Raw genomic sequence first — 21,298 nt, 5'->3', positions numbered from 1 at the left:
TATTTGTGCGTACAAATACACAAAATGTATAAAACATGAAAAGTTACCAATAACACCAAAAATATCAGATGTATTAGTATATATATGGGCTCAACTTAATGACAAAGATTTTCAGATTGCTGTATACAAAAGGTACAGTTATAAAAAGTAATAATAAAGGGAATTAATGAACAATTTAAAATAATAAGGGAAAATCAAAATATATCAGATAAATGCACATTTTAAGACAGGGTTATCATTTTGATATCAGACAAGGCAGCATTTAGTTCAAGAAGCATTAAAATACAGGATATTTTATAAGCTAATGGCTGCATTCACAATGAAGGTTTTTAAAAATATCTGTGTACCAAACAGCACATCGACAGCTTTCATGAAGTAAAAACTACAAAGGATGTGAGGAGAAATAGAAACCTGCTAATGGAGGACTTTAACACATGTCTCTCAAAATCAGTACCATTAAGTACATTGCAAGGTAGATCTTCCAGATTTATATCAAAGTTTGAGTCCACTAATGGAGAATACATCTTTTCAGGTGCACAAGGGACAGTGTAAAAAAATCTGTTCTATATTAGACCATAAAGAAAACCTCAGTTCCAAAAAACAAAAAGTCAAATTTTTGATCACATGCACTAGAAAATAATTTTTAAAATAAAAAATAACGAAACAACCTGACTTCAGGTGTCCATAGGACTATGGTAACTGTCTAAATGCAGATCTTACCATACATTCTTTAAAAAACCATACAGATCTATAAAGAGAGTAAATTAAACCACCACCATCCTTGCCTAACTAATACAATTTCAATTAAGGGTATGAGGGAAGTAAACACTGAAATGCAGCAGAGTGAGCTCTGGAACCCATGCTAAAGTGGCAAGTAAGGTTGAGACTGTTAAAACAGAAGAGGGAAGCAGGACGTAGAGTCAGTAGAATGCAGATAAAATAACTCCAGAAAGTGAAAGCCCCACCCTAGGGAGGAAAATACTAAGAAGTTTGAGACCTGTTACAAGGAAAGAACTTGAAAGTGCATGGGACGGAAGAACAGTCTCAGGAAGGTGTATTGCTTTTGAGAAAAGAGGATGACTTGGAAGGGACATCATTTACCTGGAAGCTTGGTGGTAAGAGGAAGAAGAGATGGTAGAAATTAGTGATTTTGGTGAAAATGAATAGAAGATATATCACCACTCTCGCCCAAAAACGAATCATTGATTTAAAAAACTATTTTATGCCCATTTTGTGATTTAGCCATCAGGGAGATTCAAATCAAAACCACACTGAGATACCACCTTACGCCAGTTAGAATGGCAAAAATTGACAAGGCAAGAAACAACAAATGTTGGAGAGGATGTGGAGAAAGGGGGTCCCTCCTACATTGTTGGTGGGAATGCAAGTTGGTACAGCCACTCTGGAAAACAGTGTGGAGGTCCCTTAAAAAGTTAAAAATTGAGCTACCCTATGATCCAGCCATTGCACTACTGGGTATTTACCCCAAAGATACAGACGTAGTGAAGAAAAGGGCCATATGCACCCCAGTGTTCATAGCAGCATTGTCCACAATAGCTAAATCGTGGAAGGAGCCGAGATGCCCTTCAACAGATGACTGGATTAAGAAGCTGTGGTCCATATATACAATGGAATATTACTCAGCTATCAGAAAGAATGAGTTCTCAACATTTGCTGCAACATGGACAGCACTGGAGGAGATAATGCTAAGTGAATTAAGTCAAGCAGAGAAAGACAATTATCATATGGTTTCTCTCATCTGTGGAACATAAGAACTAGGAAGATCGGTAGGAGAAGAAAGGGATAAAGAAAGGGGGGGTAATCAGAAGGGGGAATGAAGCATGAGAGACTCTGAGAAACAAACTGAGGGCTTCAGAGGGGAGGTGGGTGGGGGAATGGGATAGACTGGTGATGGGTAGTAAGGAGGGCACGTATTGCATGGTGCACTGGGTGTTATACACAACTAATGAATCATGGAACTTTACATCAGAAACCAGGGATGTACTGTATGGTGACTAACATAATATAATAAAAAAACATTAAAATAAAAAAAATAAAATGAAAAAAAAAGAATACTATATCGCGTATTCTCAACTAAAATTTTCCTTATCCTACAGAGAAAGCCTGTACCCAGTAACTCTCCTTGTACCCTATTCTCCCTTCTCTCAAATTCTGGCAACCCCTTTCCATTTCTATGTATTTACCTATTCTGGACATCATATAAATGAAATCATACAATATGTAAAAAAAAAAAACAACAACAACAACTGTATTTTATTAAACCAATAGAAGGTGCTGTTGAACTAAAAAATCCGGTAATTTTTCCAAATCCCTCACTCCTGTCTATATGCTGTTGTTATCTGGTTTAGGAAAATTAAAACACTTCAAAATGAGCAGATACTGGCACACAACATCCATAAAAAATTACTATAAGTAGGGGCCCCTGGGTGGCTCAGTCAGTTTAGCATCTGCCTTCAGCTCAGGTCATGATCTCCTGGTCCTGGGGATCAAGTCCTGGGGCTTCCTGCTCAGCAGGAGTCTGCTTCTCTCTCTCTCTCTCTCTCTCCCTCCACCCCTCCCCCCTGCTTGTTCTATCTCACAAATGAATAAATAAAATCTTTTTAAAAAATTAAGTGGAAAACATAAAATGAGAGTCAAAATTCAACTACAGAGCTAAAGAAAACCACAGCATAATACTCCTACGTGAATTAAATATCCTTAAACAAGCGTTTGCAGAAATAAGTTCTCAAATACAAATTCAGAACCCCAAAATAAATGGACAAAAAAAGGAAGATATGAAAGGTAAATTTACTGAGCTCAGGAAGTAAAACAACAAAAAAAATCATCTTTCACAATGAAGCTAATATCCAAGATACCTAAGGGAGAATAGATTTACTGAATATAAGAGATATTGAGGAAGGACTTGAAGATAGCCAAAAGAATGGCAATTAAACAAAGAAAGGTAAAAAGAGAGAAAAAGAGAATGATACAGATGATATGTAAAAATTAGAGTCCCTAAGAAGAGAAAAACAATAGCAGAGTTAATATTTAAACTTCAATCCATGAAAACATTCTGGAAGCAACAGAAAACTCAAATCTACACTTTTGAAAAGGCTTGTTGTGTGCTGTAAAAATTGTTCTAGAATGGTCCAATCCAAGTCATATCTTAGTAAAACTATTGGACGTTGAAGATAATGAAAAATTCCTCTGGGCTTCCAGGTAGAGAAAAGACATTAGGAACAAATTTCTCAACAGCAACATAAAAAAGAAAATAACCATGGAACAACATATTTAAAGTCAATGAAATTGTGAGTCAAGGATTTTAGCACTATGACTCCATCCCAGAAAAAATTAAAACCATGATAAATGCCAATATACTAAAAAAAATTTACAAGATGAGCAAAGCAAAAAGACCAGTGACAAGGTAGGAAGAAATACTTGAACTTCCATCACAAAGAGCTAATCTCCTTAATGAAGCTAACTTAGAAGTCAAACCAAATGACCAGCAACCCAACTGAAAATGGGCCAAAGACATGAGAGTTCACAGAAAAAGAAATGCAGATGACAGACCTATGAAAGATGTTTAACTTAAGACATACAAAGAGAAATACAAATTAAAGCTACACTAAAAATGACAGCTACACTCAAGCCTTTCTCACGAAAATCCAAAATTACATAATAATACTCTGTAGGCTATGGGGAAACAGGCATTTTGGTGCATTGCTGGTAGGGATTTAAAAACACAAAGCTTAAGAGAGAATTTGGTAATATCCAACAAAATTAGATATGCATTTACTTGTTGACCCAGGCACCTAACTTCTTGGAATCTGTTCTAAAGACACATTGACTTAAAATATAAACTGGCATTTCTAAAAAGTTACTCATAGCAGCTATACTTGTATTAGCAAAAGATTGGCAGTGACCTAAATGCTCATTAGTAAGGGACTAGGTAACTAAAGTACATCCAACAGTGGAATAATCTCCATCCCCTTCCAAGTCACTCTTACCCCCAGAAATCATAAAAGAAAATGTAGAAATTCTACATGTACCAACAACATTGAATGATCTGTAGAATATATTATGAAGTGGGAAAAAACCAAAAGTGTGGAATAATATATTTAGTAATCTATAGGTAGAAGAAGGGAATGAGAAAGGTGCCAACAATGGAAGACATATTTCTTATAATTTATTTATATAGTTTGATCTTTGAATCATGTATGTTTACATATTCAAAAATTAAATTTAAAAAGTACAACAAAAGGAAAAATCTAAAAAGGAACAGAAGCAAATGTACATAACTATACAGCATTTTGGTGTCATAACCATACAAGAAAAGGAACAATTTCTAGTAATTCTAGAACCTAGATTTGGGACTGTATTTTCTTAGCAGGGTGTATTCAACATTATTATTGTTATATTGCTATTTTTAAAGTATTTTATGTATATTGTTGGGCAAAATAGATGTTGCAAAATGTCAGTAATTGTTGAACAAAACCACAGAAGTTCATCAAGGCTATAAATTAAGAAAATGTAGTCTGGAAAGTTCTTTGACCGATTGAGCAAAGTGGGAGTGAAGTACAAAATACACAGGACAGCTACATAACAGTACCTGTTATATGGCTCTGCGTCAGGCACTACATATATCATTTGACTCTTGCAGATACCCATTGAGACTCTGATATTTTTTTCTTAAGAGGTTCAGAGAGGTTAAGTAATTTGCTTTAGATTAGACTGTTACTGAGTGAGAGGTTGAGATTTAAACCCAGATCTATGTGACTCCAGAGCCTGTCCTTTTTCTACTACATCATTACAGGATATACACCAAATATTGAGAAGAAGGAACATCAGGAGCTAAGTGTTCTATTTAAACCAGTAGTTGCTGCTCAGAAAATACATAAATATGCAGACCCTAAATCAGTGGTTTATATTTTCTTCATGCAAGAGCAATGCACTAAAGGAGAGAAGTGTAAGTTTTCTCTTATTTCTGATGGGGAAATGTAAACACACATACACAAATATCCTTATATTGATGTTGGAGATAAAAATTTTGACAAAAGTTACCATTAATGACTGAAATTAGTAAAAGACACAAACTGTAAGTATGGCAAAGAAGAAAAGAAAAACATTGGTAGGCATGGGTTTTCATGATGCTGTGAAAAGCAAAAAAAAAAAAAAAAAAAAATCCTTCAAAGCTTCCCTTTATGATACTTAAAAGCTCTTCTAAGCTTTGCACAGCTTTTTTTTTCTTTAATAAAAATTGGCCTTTAAGATACTACTTTAAATCAGTTATGTTTCCTCTTGTGGAAGATGAGGGCTGATGGAGATTTTGGGGATGCTAGGGCTCGCCTCACCCAAGCCACCCCTTCATACTACAACTGGTTTCCCCAATGAAAAAATATTTTCATTCAGTTCAACACTACTTTCTAAAAGTTCTGGCACTTGAAGTAATTGGGGTAGAGGGATTTTCCTGTTTTAATTTAGTTTATCTATATATGATAATGATGGAAATTTAATTTATAATCTGTGTACCTGATAACAGTAAAAAAATATATTGGATTTGCTATAAAAATTTAAAAATTAATTTTGAAGCTTTTCTTTTTGTCAGAAGCTGTGTTGATCAGTGACTGGTGAAGGCTAAGAAAGTTGAAACAAATTTGCAGATGATATACAACTTCTAAGGTAAGCTGATATAACAACTCAATCAAAAATATAAATGGTCTTGCCAGACTCATAGATTACAGTAACACACTAACATAAAATTAGGAATAAATATAATATCCTGATTTAAATTTCACAGAGCAATTGCAGGAAGAGTAAATACACTTCCTTCTCTGGCAGTGTGGTAGAGAAGAGTTCTTGAGTCCTCCCTCCATCAAATATCTAAAACACTAGATTCAGTATTTAAAACCTTTATTGTGAATGGATGAACCAATAAGAACATAAAGCAAACTTTTTGGTGCTTGAAACAGAACGAGTATATATCCTGTGGGGTAAATAAGTGCTGAAGTCACTGAATACTTTGGGGTTGTACATGGCTTTCTTTTGGCATAGAAACTTGTGCAGGGAGAGGGACGGGGACTGAGAAAATCCCTTGAGTTCTGTGAAGGGTAGGGAGCCTCATCAGAGACCATCATAGAGAGGCAGACATCTCTGGGTGGAGTTTAAAAATCTCTCTTAAGTGGGGCATGGCAGACTCAGTCACAAGAGCATGCAACTCTTAAGCTTGGGGTTGTGAGTTCAAGCCCCACATTGGGTGTAGAGATTGCTAAAAAAAAATAAATAAATAAGTAAACTTAACTAAAATAAAATAAAATCTCTCCTACTAATTCCTGGTTACCAGCTCACATTCACTTGGATTTGAGGCCTTAATTTATACTATTTTTCTGGTCCCTATTTTCACGGTCTCCCACAAATGGAGAATTTTAATTTAAAATGGACCTGGATCTCTAACACTTTTCAGTACGTGGCAGAAACAATTAAAAATCCTCCATGGAGGGAGTTACCAACCCAGTTGTCCAAGTAGCATCATTAAAATTCTAACAAATAAGCTCTTACTCATTTTTTAAAAATCACAGAACATGGTTTGTCTCCCTCTCTGATTTCCCTCTCTGATTTCTTTCCATTCAGCGAAGGGAGCGGGGTAGGAGGATGGGGTAACCTGTGTTGGGTATTAAGGAGGGCATGTGTGGTGATGAGCGCTGTGTGTTATATGCAACTAATGAATCGTTGAACACTACATCAGAAACTTATGATTATGATATACTATATGCTGGCTACTTGAACATAATAATAAAAAATAAATTAAAAAAATAAAAATAAAAGACAATAAAGATACCCCCCCCCAAAAAAATCACAGAACATAGCAAGGGGAAAAAATCAAAATGTTATGAGCAAAGAGCAGAAACCATAAACAACTAAAATAGATCTACAGAGATTTCTGCTATTAGAAATACCCAACACATAAAATAAATACTTAATGTTTAATAAATAAAAGAGGGATTCTAAAATATAAAGAATAATAGAACTTAAAAGTGACCAGGCACATTAAAAATAAGAACCAATTAGAATATCAGAAATTAAAATTATAATAATAGAACTTAAATGGTGTGTTAAACCAGCATATGAGGCACAGTTAAAAAGAGACTACATCGAAGATCATCCATAGAGAAAAAAGTTATTGAAAATAAAAGATAGTGAGATGATCTAATCAATGGTTCCAAAAAGAAAACGTGGAATAGGAATGAGGCAATATTTGTAGTTGCCTTTAAAATTTTGCCAGAATTGATGAAAGACACAATTGTCAGATTTAAGGAACCCAATGAATCCCAATCAGGGTAAATAAAGAGAAATACATCTTACTGTTGTCCAGCTGTAGAATGCCAAGTATAGAGAAACCAGTAAGTCACAACCCACACTTTATTTTTATTTTTATTTTTTTTTAATAAAGATTTTTTATTATATTATGTTAGTCACCATACAGTACATCCCCAGTTTTCGATGTAAGGCTCGATGATTCATTAGTTGTGTATAACACCCAGTGCACCATGCAATATGTGCCCTCCTTACTACCCATCAACGGTCTATCCCATTCCCCCACCCCCCTCCCCTCTGTAGCCCTCAGTTTGTTTCTCATAGTCCATAGTCTCTCATGTTTCATTCCCCCTTCTGATTACCCCCCCTTTCTTTATCCCTTTCTTCCCCTACTGATCATTCTAGTTCTTATGTTCCATAGATGAGAGAAATCATATGATAGTTGTCTTTCTCTGCTTGACTTATTTCACTAAGCATTATCTCCTCCAGTGCCGTCCATGTTGTAGCAAATGTTGAGAACTCATTCTTTCTGATTGCTGAGTAATATTCCATTGTATATATGGACCACAACTTCTTAATCCAGTCATCTGTTGCAGGGCATCTCGGCTCCTTCCACGATTTAGCTATTGTGGACATTGCTGCTATGAACATTGGGGTGCATATGGCCCTTCTCTTCACTACGTCTGTATCTTTGGGGTAAATACCCAGTAGTGCAATGGCTGGATCATAGGGTAGCTCAATTTTTAACTTTTTAAGGGACCTCCACACAGTTTTCCAGAGTGGCTGTACCAACTTGCATTCCCACCAACAATGTAGGAGGGATCCCGTTTCTCCACATCCTCTCCAACAATTGTTGTTTCTTGCCTTGTCTATTTTTGCCATTCTAACTGGCGTAAGGTGGTATCTCAGTGTGGTTTTGATTTGAATTTCCCTGATGGCTAATGATTTTGAACATTTTTTCATGTGTCTGTTAGCCATTTGTATGTCTTCATTGGAAAAGTGTCTGTTCATATCTTCTGCCCATTTTTTGATTTGTTTATTTGTTTCTCGTGTATTGAGTTTGAGAAGTTCTTTGTAGATCTTGGATACCAGTCCTTTATCTGTAGTGTCATTTGCAAATATCTTCTCCCATTCCGTGGGCTGCCTCTTAGTTTTTCTGACTGTTTCCTTGGCTGTGCAGAAACTTTTAATCTTGATGAAGTCCCATAAATTCATTTTGTCTTTTGTTTCTCTTGCCTTTGGGGATGTATCATGAAAAAGGTTGCTTTGGCCGATGTCGTAGAGGTTGCTGCCTATTCTCCTCTAGAATTTTGATGGATTCCTGTCTCACATCGAGGTCTTTCATCCATTTGGAGTTTATTTTTGTGTATGGTGTGAGATAGTGGTCAAGTTTCATTCTTTTGCATGTAGCTGTCCAATTTTCCCAGCACCATTTATTGAAGAGATTGTCTTTTTCCCACCGGATGTTTTTTCCTGCTTTATCAAATATTAGTTGCCCAAAGAGCTGAGGGTCCATTTCTGGGCTCTCTATTCTGTTCCATTGGTCTATGTGTCTGTTTTTGTGCCAGTACCATGCTGTCTTTGTGATCACAGCTTTGCAGTACAGCTCGAAATCCGGCATTGTGATGCCCCCAGCTTTGTTTTTCCTTTTCAACAGTTCCTTGGAGATTCGGGGTCTTTTCTGGTTCCATACAAATTTAAGGACTGTTTGTTCCAGTTCTTTGAAAAATGTCCTTGGTATTTTGATCGGGATAGCATTGAAAGTGTAGATTGCTCTGGGTAGCATGGACATTTTAACTATGTTAATTCTTCCGATCCATGAGCATGGAATATCTTTCCATCTTTTTATGTCTTCCTCAATGTCTTTTAAGAGTGATTTATAGTTTCTAGAATAAAGGTCCTTTACGTCTCTGGTTAAGTTAATTCCAAGGTAACGTATGGTTTTTGGTGCTATTGTAAATGGGATGGATTCCCTGATTTCTCTTTCTTCGTTCTCGTTATTCGTGTACAGAAATGCAACTGATTTCTGAGCATTGATTTTGTATCCCGCCATGTTACTGAATTGCTCTATAACTTCTAATAGTTTGGGAGTGGCTTCTTTTGGGTTTTCCATATAGAGTATCATGTCGTCTGCGAAGAGAGACATTTTGACTTCTTCTTTGCCGATTTGAATACCTTTGATCCCTTTTTGTTGTCTGATTGCTGTTGCAAGGACTTCTAGTACTATGTTGAATAATAGTGGCGAGAGTGGGCATCCTTGTCGTGTTCCTGATCTTAAGGGAAAGGCTTCCAGCTTTTCCCCATTGAGAATAATATTTGCAGTAGGCTTTTCATAGATGGCTTTTATGAGATTGAGAAATGTACCTTCTATTCCTACACTCTGAAGGGTTTTAATCAGGAAAGGATGCTGTATTTTGTCAAATGCTTTTTTGGCATCGATTGAGAGGATCATATGGTTCTTCAGTCTTTTCTTGTTGATATGCTGTATCACGCTGATTGATTTGCGAATATTGAACCACGCTTGCATCCCAGGTATGAATCCCACTTGATCGTGGTGGATAATCCTTTTAATGAACTGTTGGATTCTATTAGCAAGTATCTTGTTGAGGATTTTGGTGTCCATATTCATTAGGGAAATCGGTCTGTAATTCTCCTTTTTGAGGGGGTCTTTGCCTGGTTTGGGGATCAAGGTAATATTGGCCTCATAGAATGAGTTTGGTAGCTTTCCTTCTGTTTCTATTTTTTGAAATAGCTTTAGGAGAATAGGTATTATTTCTTCTTTGAATGTTTGGTAGAATTCCCCAGGAAAACCGTCCGGGCCTGGAGTTTTGTTATTTGGAAGGTTGTTTATCACTGACTCAATTTCTTCATAATTAATTGGCCTGTTTAAGAAATCAATTTCTTCCTTTTTCAATCTTGGTAGTTTATAGGTTTCCAGGAAGGATTCCATCTCTTCCAGATTGCTTAGTTTATTGGCATATAGCTGTTGATAAAAATTTCTAATAATTCTTCCAATTTCAATGGTGTTCGTCGTGACCTCTCCTTTTTCATTCATAATTTTAATAATCTGGGTCCTTTCTCTTTTCTTTTGGATAAGTCTTGCCAGTGGTCTGTCAATTTTATTGATTCTTTCCAAGAACCAGCTTCTAGTCCTGTTGATCTGCTCTACTGTACTTCTGGTTTCTGCTTGATTGATTTCAGCTTTAATTTTGGTCAGCTGCTTCCTTGTGCGTGGATTAGGCCTGTCCCTCTGTTGCTGTTCCAGCTTCTTGAGGTGAGAATATAAAAACTGCATTTTAGATTTTTCTATTCTTTTGAGTGAGGCTTGGATGGCTATGTATTTCCCCCTTAGGACTGCCTTTGCAGTATCCCATAGGTTTTGGACTGTTGTATTTTCATTCTCATTGGTCTCCATCAATTGTTTAATTTGATTTTTGATTTCCTGGTTTATCGAGTCATTCCTGAGCAGGATGGTTCTTAGTCTCCAAGTGTTTGAGTTTCTTCCAAATTTTTCCTTGTGGTTGAGTTCCAATTTCAGAGCATTGTGGTCTGAGAATATGCAGGGGATAATTTCAATCTTTGGTATCGGCTGAGACCTGTTTTGTGTCCCAGAACATGGTCTATTCTTGAAAATGTTCCATGGGCATTAGAATAGAATGAGTATTCTTTGGTTCTGGGGTGTAGTGTTCTATATATATCTAAGAGGTCCAACTCGTCGAGTATGGCATTCAAAGCCTTTGATTCTTTGCTTAGTTTTTGCCAGGGTGTTCTGTCTATTTCTGAGAGTGGAGTGTTGAGGTCCCCTACTATTAATGTATTTTTATCTATATGTCTCTTTATTCTGGTTAAGAGTTGGCTTGTGTATCTTGCTGCTCCCCTGTTGGGGGCATATATATTTATAATTGTCATATCCACTTGTTGAATACTTCCTTTAAGAATAATATAGTGCCCTTCTGCATCTCTAACTATAGTCTGTAGTTTAAAATCGAATTTATCTGATATGAGAATTGCTACCCCAGCTTTCTTTTGAGGTCCATTTGCGTGAAAGATGGTACTCCATCCCCTTACTCTCAGTCTGAATGCATCTTTGGGTTCAAAATGAGTCTCTTGTAGACAGCAAATGGATGGGTCATTTCTTTTTATCCAATCTGCAACCCTGTGGCGTTTTAAAGCAAGAATTTAAACCATTAATGTTCAGGCTGAGTACTGAGAGATATGCTTTTAATTCTGCCATGTTGTCAGTAAAGTCTTTGTTTGTATTGGCTGTGACTTTCTGTTTTGTATCACTCTTGGGGCCTTTTTACTTTTATAGAACCCCCCGTAATACCTCCTGTAGGGCTGGTTTCGTGGTTACGAAATTGGCTAGTGACTGTCGATTCTGAAATGTCTTTATTTCTCCATCAATTCTGAATGACAGCCTTGCTGGATAAAGGATCCTTGGCTGCATGTTTTTCTCTGAAAGAGCTTTAAAAATGCTCCCCCAACCCTTTCTCTCATTCCAGGTCTGTGTAGACAGGTCTGACGTAATTCTGATGCCTTTGCCTTGGTACGTGAGAAATTTCTTTGCCCTGGCCGCTTTCAATACTGTATCCTTGGATCTCATATTTGCGAATTGCACTATGACGTGACGTGGTGTAGGTCTGTCATGGTTGAGCTTGGGAGGGGTCCTCTCTGCCTCTTGGACACGAATTTTTGTTTCCCTTGCTAGATTAGGGAAGTTTTCAGCTACAATTTGTTCAAATATCTCTTCTAGACCTCTGTTTTTCTCCACCCCCTCGGGGATGCCGATGATTCTAACATTGGATCGTTTCATTGAGTCAGTAATCTCCCGTAGCCAACATTCGTGGGCGTGGATTTTTTTAAGACCATCTTCTATTTTTATTTTTTCCTCTATTAACCCATCCTCCAATTCACTAACCCTTTCCTCCGCTTCGGTGACCGTGGCCGTCAGAGCCTCTAGTTTTGCCTGCATTTGGCTCATAGAATTTTTAATTTCTGTCAAATTCGCTCTCATTTCCGCCCTTAGGGATTCTATATTCTCAGTAATATTTTCCTGAATACTTTTTTCAAGTCTACTCATTATCTTGACCATTGTTACTCTGAATTCCATTTCTGATAATTTGGTTACATCCATATCCGTTACTTCTGTGGCAGAGGCCACTGACTCACTGTCTTTTCCTTGCTGGGGGGGGCTTCTCCTTCTTGTCATTCTGATGAGGAGAGGTTGCGGGACAACCCACACTTTAAAAAATATTGTTCTAAATGGTATACTTCAAGGAGGAAAATGCTCCTTTATGAAATAAAAGAAGAAATAGGGAATAAAGAAAACATGAGTAAATCTAAGCCAACATCGGTGAAAGGAAACAGTAATAATAATATAGTAATGTCGCCCCTGCCTTTTTTTTAAGATTTTTATTTTTAGTAATCTCTGTACCCAACATGGGGCTCAAACTCACAACACCAAGATTTAGAGTTGCACGCTCCACTAACTGAGCCAGCCAGGCACCCCTACAGTAGTTCCCTCTTATCTGTGGTTTCACTTCCATGGTTTCAGTTACCCGTGGTCAGCCACAGTCCAAAAGCAGATGGTCCTCCTCCTGATGTATCATCAGAAGGTCATTAGTGGCGTAATAACTACGTCACAATACCTACATCATTCACCTCACTTCATCTGATCATGTAGGCATTTTATTATCTCACATCATTGCAAGAAGAGAAGTGAGTACGGTACAATAAGATATTTTGAGAGAGAAAGACATCACGTTCACATAACTTTCAATATAATATATTGTTATAATTATTCTATTTTATTAGTTATTTTTATTAATCTCTTACTACGCCTAATATATAAATTAAACTTTATCATAGGTAGGTATGTATGTATAGAAAAAATCTAGTACATTGACCCCTGAACGGCATGGGTTTAAACTGTGTAGGTTCACTCATATGAAGATTTTGTATAGTGCAGTAAACGTATTCTCTCTAAATTATGATTTTCTTAGTAACATTTTTTTCTAGCTCACTTTATTGTAAGAATACAGTATATAACACCTGTAATGTATAACATATGTGTTCTTTATGTTATCAGTAAGGCTTCCAGTCAACAATAGGCCATTCGTAGTTAAATTTTTGGCAAGTCAAAAGTTATACATGGATTTTCACCTGCATTCTCCAAGCCCCATGTTGTTCAAGGGTGTGTGTGTGTGTATGTGTGTGTGTATAATATATAATATATAATATATAATATATAATATATAATATATAATATATAATATATAATATATATATATATATCTCAGCTCTCTTTCTCTATATGTAGGGTTCAGTACTGTCTGTGGTTTCAGGCATCCACTGAGGGTCTTGGAACATATTCCCTACAGATAACTGGGCACTACTGTAATGTCTAATTTGTGGTTAACAAGCAAGGCAGAACTACAATATTGTACTGGCCTACAGTGGCATGTAAGTCAGGAGGGATTGATTAGAATTTCAGTATTCTAAGGTCCATGTGCTGTGTGAACCAAAGGTAAAAGCATTTCAAACGTAACCAATGAAAGAAGACAAGTAAGAGTTTCTTTTTAAAAAAAAAAAAAAAAGATTTTATTTTTAAGTAATTTCTACCCAACATGGGGCTTGAATTTACAATCCCAAGCTCAAGGGTCACATGCTCTACCAACAGAACCAGCCAGGCACCCCTAGAGTGTTTGTTTTTAAAACAGAGAAGGAAAATAATGAAATGAGGGAAAAGAACAAACAAACAGAAGGCAAGAAATAAGTACTCATTTTTTGTCTTCTTTTTCTCAGCTTAGTGATTTTGAGATTCATATATGTTGTTGAATGTATCAGTTGTTTATTCCTTTTTGTTGCTGAGTAATATGTCATTTTATGGCTGTACCACAATTCATTTATTTATTCATTCACGTATGGATGGAAATGAGCTGTTTCTAATTTTAAGCTATTACAGATAAAGATACCATGAATATTCATGTACAAGTCTTTGTATGGACATATGCTTTCTTTTTTCTTGATAAATACCTAGGAGTGGAATAGTTGCATCATATGGTAGGTGAGTTTTTTACATTTTAAGAAGCTGCCAGGTTTTTCCAAAGTGGTTCTCAACGGGAAGATGAATGACAAAGTTATGGTCTGTCTATATAGTGGAATTCTACTCAGCTGTACTCCTAACAGAGTGGATGAGTATCAGAACAATTACAATACATAAAAGAAGCCAGATAAAAAAGAATACACATTATTTGATTCCACTTACTAAAAATTCTAGAAAACGTTACTAACTTATAGTGGCAGAACGCATATCAAAGTGGTGGATGCAGCAAGAGATTCTCTGAAAATGAAGGGAACAGATAAGACATTCTAAAAATTGAACAACAGGATTTATTAATTAGGTTTAAATTAATAACATCAGGCAAAGATAACCTCGGGCAGGTATCTCTATACTAACCTCCTTCCTATATAGCAGAAATACACTGGCCCTGTGGTACCAGACAACTCTCCTAGAGTGTACTTCAATCGGCCCTGTCAAATTTAACCTTTTCCTCTCACCATATGTTCGAGTGGCTAACCAGTGTCTCTTCTGAATGACACATTCATCTTTTAAAATAGATACGTAACAGTTTCAATTAGGCTATAACCAAGGTATGCAGGCCTAGAAGCCATTTTGTCTTTTTAGGTGATATACATAGCTACTGGTTTTTTGTGGTAAATGTTAACAGTTAAATTTATGGTATTCAGATTATTTATAGTGTTTCCACATTATTTGAGTTACCTTACTCTCTCCCCCTATCTCTTTGTACCATGAGAAAACCTATCTTAATTCACATCATTTAGCAGCGTGAGATGGGCCATGTCTAGTTTAGTACAAATTTCTAAATCTGTAACTAAATTTAAGGTAATATTGTAGGGGCTCCTGGGTGGCTCAGTTGGTTAAGTGTTTGACTCTCGATCTTAGCTCAGGTCTTGATCTCAGGATCATGAATTCAAGCCCTGTCTGGCCTCCATGCTGGGTGTGGAACCTACTTAAAAAAAAATTAATATCATAGATGTAAATAAACTACAGGCTGATTAAAAAGAAAAAAAGCATTATAGTCAATAGCATATTTATCGACTTTGTGGGCAACTAGTAGCTTTCTCAGCTTTAGAGTTTAAGAAAAAAACTAAGAGCGTTTTATAGAGTTTAGTAATTGTATAAGATTTTTTGTACAAATGAATGTTAGTAAAACCAAAATGAAAGAAACAAAGAAATTAGGAGAAATATTTGAGCTAAGTAACAAAGATTAATATTTATAAGAAATTTAAAGAACTTATTAAATTTTATAACAGGAATCTCAGTATCCTGGTAGATAAATGAAATACCAGTGTGAACTTAAAGTTCTCAAAAGAAGAAATTCAAAAACAAGCACAAAGGGGAATTTTATATCTCTGTGAATAAGCAAGGGTTCAGAAAGGTAGTTGGAGATGGTGAGGTTTGTGTGAATCTCATGGTATACTCATGCTGGCAGCATTTTAAATTAGCACAATACTTTCAGAAATCACTTATGTATACCAAGGTCTTCAAATTGTATATTTTGACTGAGTAGAACTATATGTGGGACTTTGTCCTGAGAAAATAACCCAAATAAGGAGGGGAAAAATGCAAGAAAAATTTTTGACAGGATTGATCATGAGAGCCTAAATGTTTGGTGGGTAAAGTAAATTACTATAGGTTAATACTGTGGTGTTAAAAAGGATAACTTTTCCCAAAATATCTGTATAGAAACATGATTAATGTTTTATATCATTAGCAATCAAGTTGGCAAAATTTTATACTGTTACTACAGTTCTGTAAATTGTATGTATATATATGATAACAAAGTTAGGAAATATTCTGAAATAAAAATAGCTTTTGTGTTAACAGGTTGAGAATTTGTGTGTTATTGTCCCTAAGTTTTTATTTTTATTTTTAAAGATTTATTTATTTATTTATTTATTTATTTATTTATTTATTTATTTATCAGAGAGAGAGAGAGAGAGAGCATGAGCGGGGAGGAGGGGCAGAGAAGAGGGAGAAGCAGGCTGCCCACTGAGCAGGGAGCCTGATGTGAGACTCGATCCCAGGACCCTGAGCTCATGATGCTTAATCGACTAAGCCACCCAGGTGTCCCTGTCCCTAAATTTTTAAAAATGAATTTTCAGTGGGAAAAAATACAACTTAAAAGAATTAAGTGAATGAATACTTACTGTCTTAGAACTGTGGGTTATATAATTTTCTTAGAATTAATTGAAGTTCCGAGTTAAATTAATTCTCAGATATTTAAGAGTTTTAAAATGAAATCACGTTTTACTTTGCCTGTTCTAGCTTTCTATCACTAGTATATAGGAACATCATTGATTTGATGGGGATAGGTGCTTTATTTTGTTAATTTGCTGAGCAAATTGTGTTTAAATCCAGGAGCTTGTTTATTTGAGTTATCATCAAGCCACATGAGATTATTTAATTTGGTTAAGTGCATGTCTAGTTAGAGAGCTAAAAGTCCTCTCTTCAGGGTTTTTGAGTTATTTTTTCTCAATTATTAGAACTAAATTCTGTGTTGTAAGTGTTTTTCATGTTTTCATAGCACAGAGACCATTTTAATATAATGCAGATCATAACTTATGGGAGGTTGGGGTTGATTCAGACATGAATCTATCATTTTCCAAATAGATAACTTGGGTCCAGAGAAGTGAATGCATATGTGAGCTATAGTTAAAAGGGCGTGGGACAGGATGAAACTTACATGCATAGACAGTTTAACCACAGAATTTGTTTTGTTAGTTGTAATACAGAAAATTTCTAGGGAAAGTTTGACAAGTTATCTTTAGGGGCTTGAATTCTGTAAAAGCTTTGTTTTTTTTTAAATTGACATATAACATATTAGCTTTTGATGTATAATATAATGATTTGATGTTTATATATATTGCAAAATCATCACCACAATAAGTTTAGTTAACATCCATCACCACAGATAGTTACAAAAATTTTTTTCTTGTTGTGATGCCTTGTAAGATTTACTCTTTTAACAGCTTTCACATATGCAGTACAGTATTAATTATAGTTGCCATGCTGTATATTGTGTCCCCATGAATTATTTTATAACTAGACGCTTGTACTTTTGATCCCCTTCACCCATTTTGTGCTTCCCCCATTCCTTGCCTCTGGCAACTGCCAATCTGTTCTCTTATATGTGAGCTTGGTTTTGTTTTGTTTTGTTTAATTCCACATAAAAGTGGGATTATATGGTATGTATCTTTCTTTGCCTGACTTATGTCACTTAGCCTCATGCCCTCAAGTTCCACCCATGTTGTTGCAAATGGCAACATCTTGTTCTTTTTTATGAATGGTACCCCATTATGATATAAAGATAGATATGTAGATATAGATATAGATCACATCTTTATTCATTCTTCCGTGGATGGGTGCTTAGGTTGTTTGCATATCTTGGCTATTGTAAATAATGCCACAATGAACATGGGGTTGCATTTTTTTTTTTCCAAATTGGTGTTTTCATTCCCTTGGATAAATACCCAGAAGTGGAATTGCTGTATCATATGGTAGTTCTATTTATGATTTTTTAAAGGAATGTCCATACTGTTTTCCATAGTGACTGCACCAATTTACATTCCTACTCACAGTGCATAAAGGTTTCCATTTCTCTACATTCTTGCCAACAGTTATTTCTTGTCTTTTTGATGATAGCCATTCTAAAAGATGTGAGGTGGTATCTTATTGTGGTTTTGATTTGCATTTTCCTGATGATTCATGATGTGGAGTATCTTCCTATGTGTCTGTTGGCTATCTGTATGCCTTTTTTTTTTTTTAAGATTTAATTATTTATTTGAGAGAGAGAGAGCTGGGGAAGGAGCAGAGGGAAAGGGACAAGCAGACTCCATGCTGAGTGAGGGGCCTGACGCAGGGCTCGATCCCATGATCATAACCCGAGCTGAAATCAAGAGTAAGATGCTTAACCAACTGAGCCACCTAGGTTCCGCTGTATGTCTTCTTTTGAAAAATATCTATTCAGATCCTCTGTCCATTTTTTTTTAAGTAGGCTCCACTCCCAAAATGGAGCCCAACACAGGGCTTGAACTCATGATGCCAAGAACAGGACCTGAACTGAGATCAAGAGTCAGATGCTCAACTAACTGAGCCACTCAGGTGCCCCTGTTCATTTTTAATTGGATTGTTTGTTTTTTTGCTATAGAGTTGAATGAGTTCTTTATATATTTTGGATTTAACCCCTTGTCAGATATAAAAAGTTTTTAAAATTATAGCTAAGAGGGGCTTAGGATATTCAAAGAAAAAATAGAACCTTTTTTTTTTTAAAGATTTTATTTATTTGAGAGAGAAAGAGAGACACAGAGAGAGACAGAGAGAGTACAAGTGGGGGAGAGGGAGAAGCAGGCTCCCCGCTGACCAGGGAGCATGACGCGGACTTGATCCCAGGACCCTGGATCATGACCTGAGTCGAAGGCAGACGCTTAACTGACTGAGCCACCCAGGCGCCCAAAAAAATAGAACTTTTTAATGGAAAAACATGTCTCTTTGAGAACACTGTATATTTAATAAAAGAACTAAATGATGACCCTAAATGACCTTAATTCTTGCCTTAACATACCACCACTCTATTTTGCAATAAAAGTATATTGCACACTTCTGAATTATGCTTTTGAAATAGAAAATCAGAAAGTGTTATGAGTTTTGTTGTAATTATATCTGTAACTGTATTTTTTCATAATTTTTTCCTCATAACATTTTTACCTTCTGCTAAGTAATTTAGAACTAGAGCTACTGATCACATTCTTTTTTTTTTTTTTTTGAAGATTTTATTTATTTATTTGACAGAGATAGAGACAGCCAGCGAGAGAGGGAACACAGGCAGGGGGAGTGGGAGAGGAAGAAGCAGGCTCATAGTGGAGGAGCCTGATGTGGGGCTTGATCCCATAACGCCAGGATCATGCCCTGAGCCGAAGGCAGACGCCTAACCGCTGTGCCACCCAGGCGCCCCATACAGATCACATTCTTAACTCGAAACTGGCTTTCTTGTGATGCTGGAATTGCAATAAATCTATGATTTAATTTAATAGTAATTACTCCCATCTTTAATTTATACCATGCTGCCTTTCTAGGTATTCTGACTGTCAGAGGCTTAAGGTAGGAGAAACTGAGGCAAGAAGCTATGGATTGTTGGCCAAAGGAATGATAGCAAGACACTGCAGTTTAGATGAAGAGAAATAATGAAAACTGAACTGGGAACTGATGTCCAGAACAAAGTGGGTGATGGTGTGTGGCATATGATCAGTAATGCCTCATGTTAAAGACATGGGAGAAAGAGAATGAATAAATAGTTGGGCTGAAGAGTGGTCTTTAAGGCCAAATCACCATGTAATCTATATTAAGAAAATTATCAGAAATGAGCACAAAGACTTACTTAAAGGATATGTGTGGCATTATTGATAGAGAAAAAGGAAGCAGTCTAAACCATCTATAATAGTAGGTTTATTAAATATGGTACATTTCTTTAGTGGAGTGGTGTGCATCCATTAAGATGCAGACTTCAGAATAAGAGGCAGAATGAAGTAATGGGGAGATTTATTTTAACAGGACCGTTTTCTGGGTAGGATTGTGTCTTGCAGCATTCAGGAGAATTGATAATGTAGTTGAAAGTACCTAGCATGGTGCCTGGGACATAGAAAACATTTGGGAAATGTTAGTTACTTTGGGATGTTGGATCAAGTGTGTATCAAGAGACCTAAAAAAGGAAAAGACCTGAAGAATGGTGGGAAGCCCAGGCAACCTCAGTCTTGGACTAAGTGGATAGGCACACATAGCCCTGGCTACTTCCGATAAATGGAGGCCCTCTGTATTTTAGCAAGTTGGAGGGGAGGGGTGACAGAAGAAGTATGAGGAAAGAAGAAAGAGAATTGAACATTAAATTTTACACATTACTCTTGATGCTGTGTATGGGTGCTGGTATATCCAAATTATCGACATAGTGCATGTATTTTGCAATTTAAGAGAATTTGCAAAATCTTCTGTTGGTTGTATAAACTGGTTATATTCATGACACTATGTGAATTTCATTACATGAATATCAATATACTGTTTAAAGTATTGTTATTTGGGTTTATTTTTTAACTCTATATTTTTATTTGGCACTTAGTAATTTATGGGTTATTTAATATTATCACCTGCTTATATCTGAAAAGTTACAAGGAACATTTTAAAATATTCTTTTCAGGGGCACCGGAGTAGCGCAGTCGTTAGGCATCTGCCTTCGGCTCAGGGCGTAATCCCGGTGTTCTGGGATCGAGCCCCACATCGGGCTCCTCTGCTGGGAGCCTGCCTCTTCCTCTCCCACTCCCCCTGCTTGTGTTCCCTCTCTCGCTGGCTGTCTCTCTCTGTCAAATAAATAAATAAATAAATAAAAATCTTAAAAAAAATATTCTTTTCATCCCTGTATTTATCAATAGAGACAGAAATACTTTGGGGAAGAAAATTTTGTGAAAAAATGATTTTTTTTCCATGATATATCCAAGGCTCTCTCTTCCCCTTAATTGAATCAAAGATGTTGCTATCTTATAGAAATACCATTTGCATCTAAGTTACTAAGTAGCCAAGAAAGAAAATAAATTTTAAGAAATAAAAGAAAATAGATGTTGGGCTGCGTGCTCCCCATGGGTCTTGGCTCCCGGGGCTGGGCCAGGCCATGTGGCCACAGGGCTTTTCTCTCCCTCCTCCCCAGCAGACATTGGTGGTGCACAACAGCACTGCCCGAAACTTCACCCATCTCTCAGTGTGAAATGGAACCTTTGAAACTCAGGTGTGGCATCAACAAAATCAAATACAGCAGCACCAGTCAGGAATAACAGGAATACCTGTATACTCTTTCTAACTCAACACAGGAAAGGACAAAAGGAAGAGAGAGGAGATGTGTGCTTCATAGCCAGGTGCTAT

General features: G+C 36.3%; 1 protein-coding gene across 11 annotated transcripts in view; it reads left to right on the top strand.

Annotated features, from left to right (window-relative positions):
* CAB39L (calcium binding protein 39 like) overlaps positions 1–21,298 on the top strand; it is a 118,031-nt gene that overhangs the window by 7,736 nt on the left and 88,997 nt on the right. For 5 of the 11 annotated variants that reach the window (XM_045796851.2, XM_045796846.2, XM_045796845.2 and 2 more), the window contains exons 3-4: positions 4,814–4,966; positions 5,606–5,679. The gene's annotated coding sequence lies outside the window, so the exon portion shown is untranslated. The remainder of the gene's footprint in view (positions 1–4,813; positions 4,967–5,605; positions 5,680–21,298) is intronic. The other 6 variants (XM_045796850.2, XM_045796848.2, XM_045796844.2 and 3 more) reach the window with 3 other exon arrangements.

This window comes from Ursus americanus, chromosome 10, assembly GCF_024610735.1.
Source record: "Ursus americanus isolate L20-20 chromosome 10, mUrsAme1.1.p, whole genome shotgun sequence".
Lineage (NCBI taxonomy): Eukaryota > Metazoa > Chordata > Mammalia > Carnivora > Ursidae > Ursus > Ursus americanus.
The sequence above is the reverse complement of the archived record's forward strand: the minus strand, read 5'-3'. Positions and strand labels throughout refer to the sequence as shown.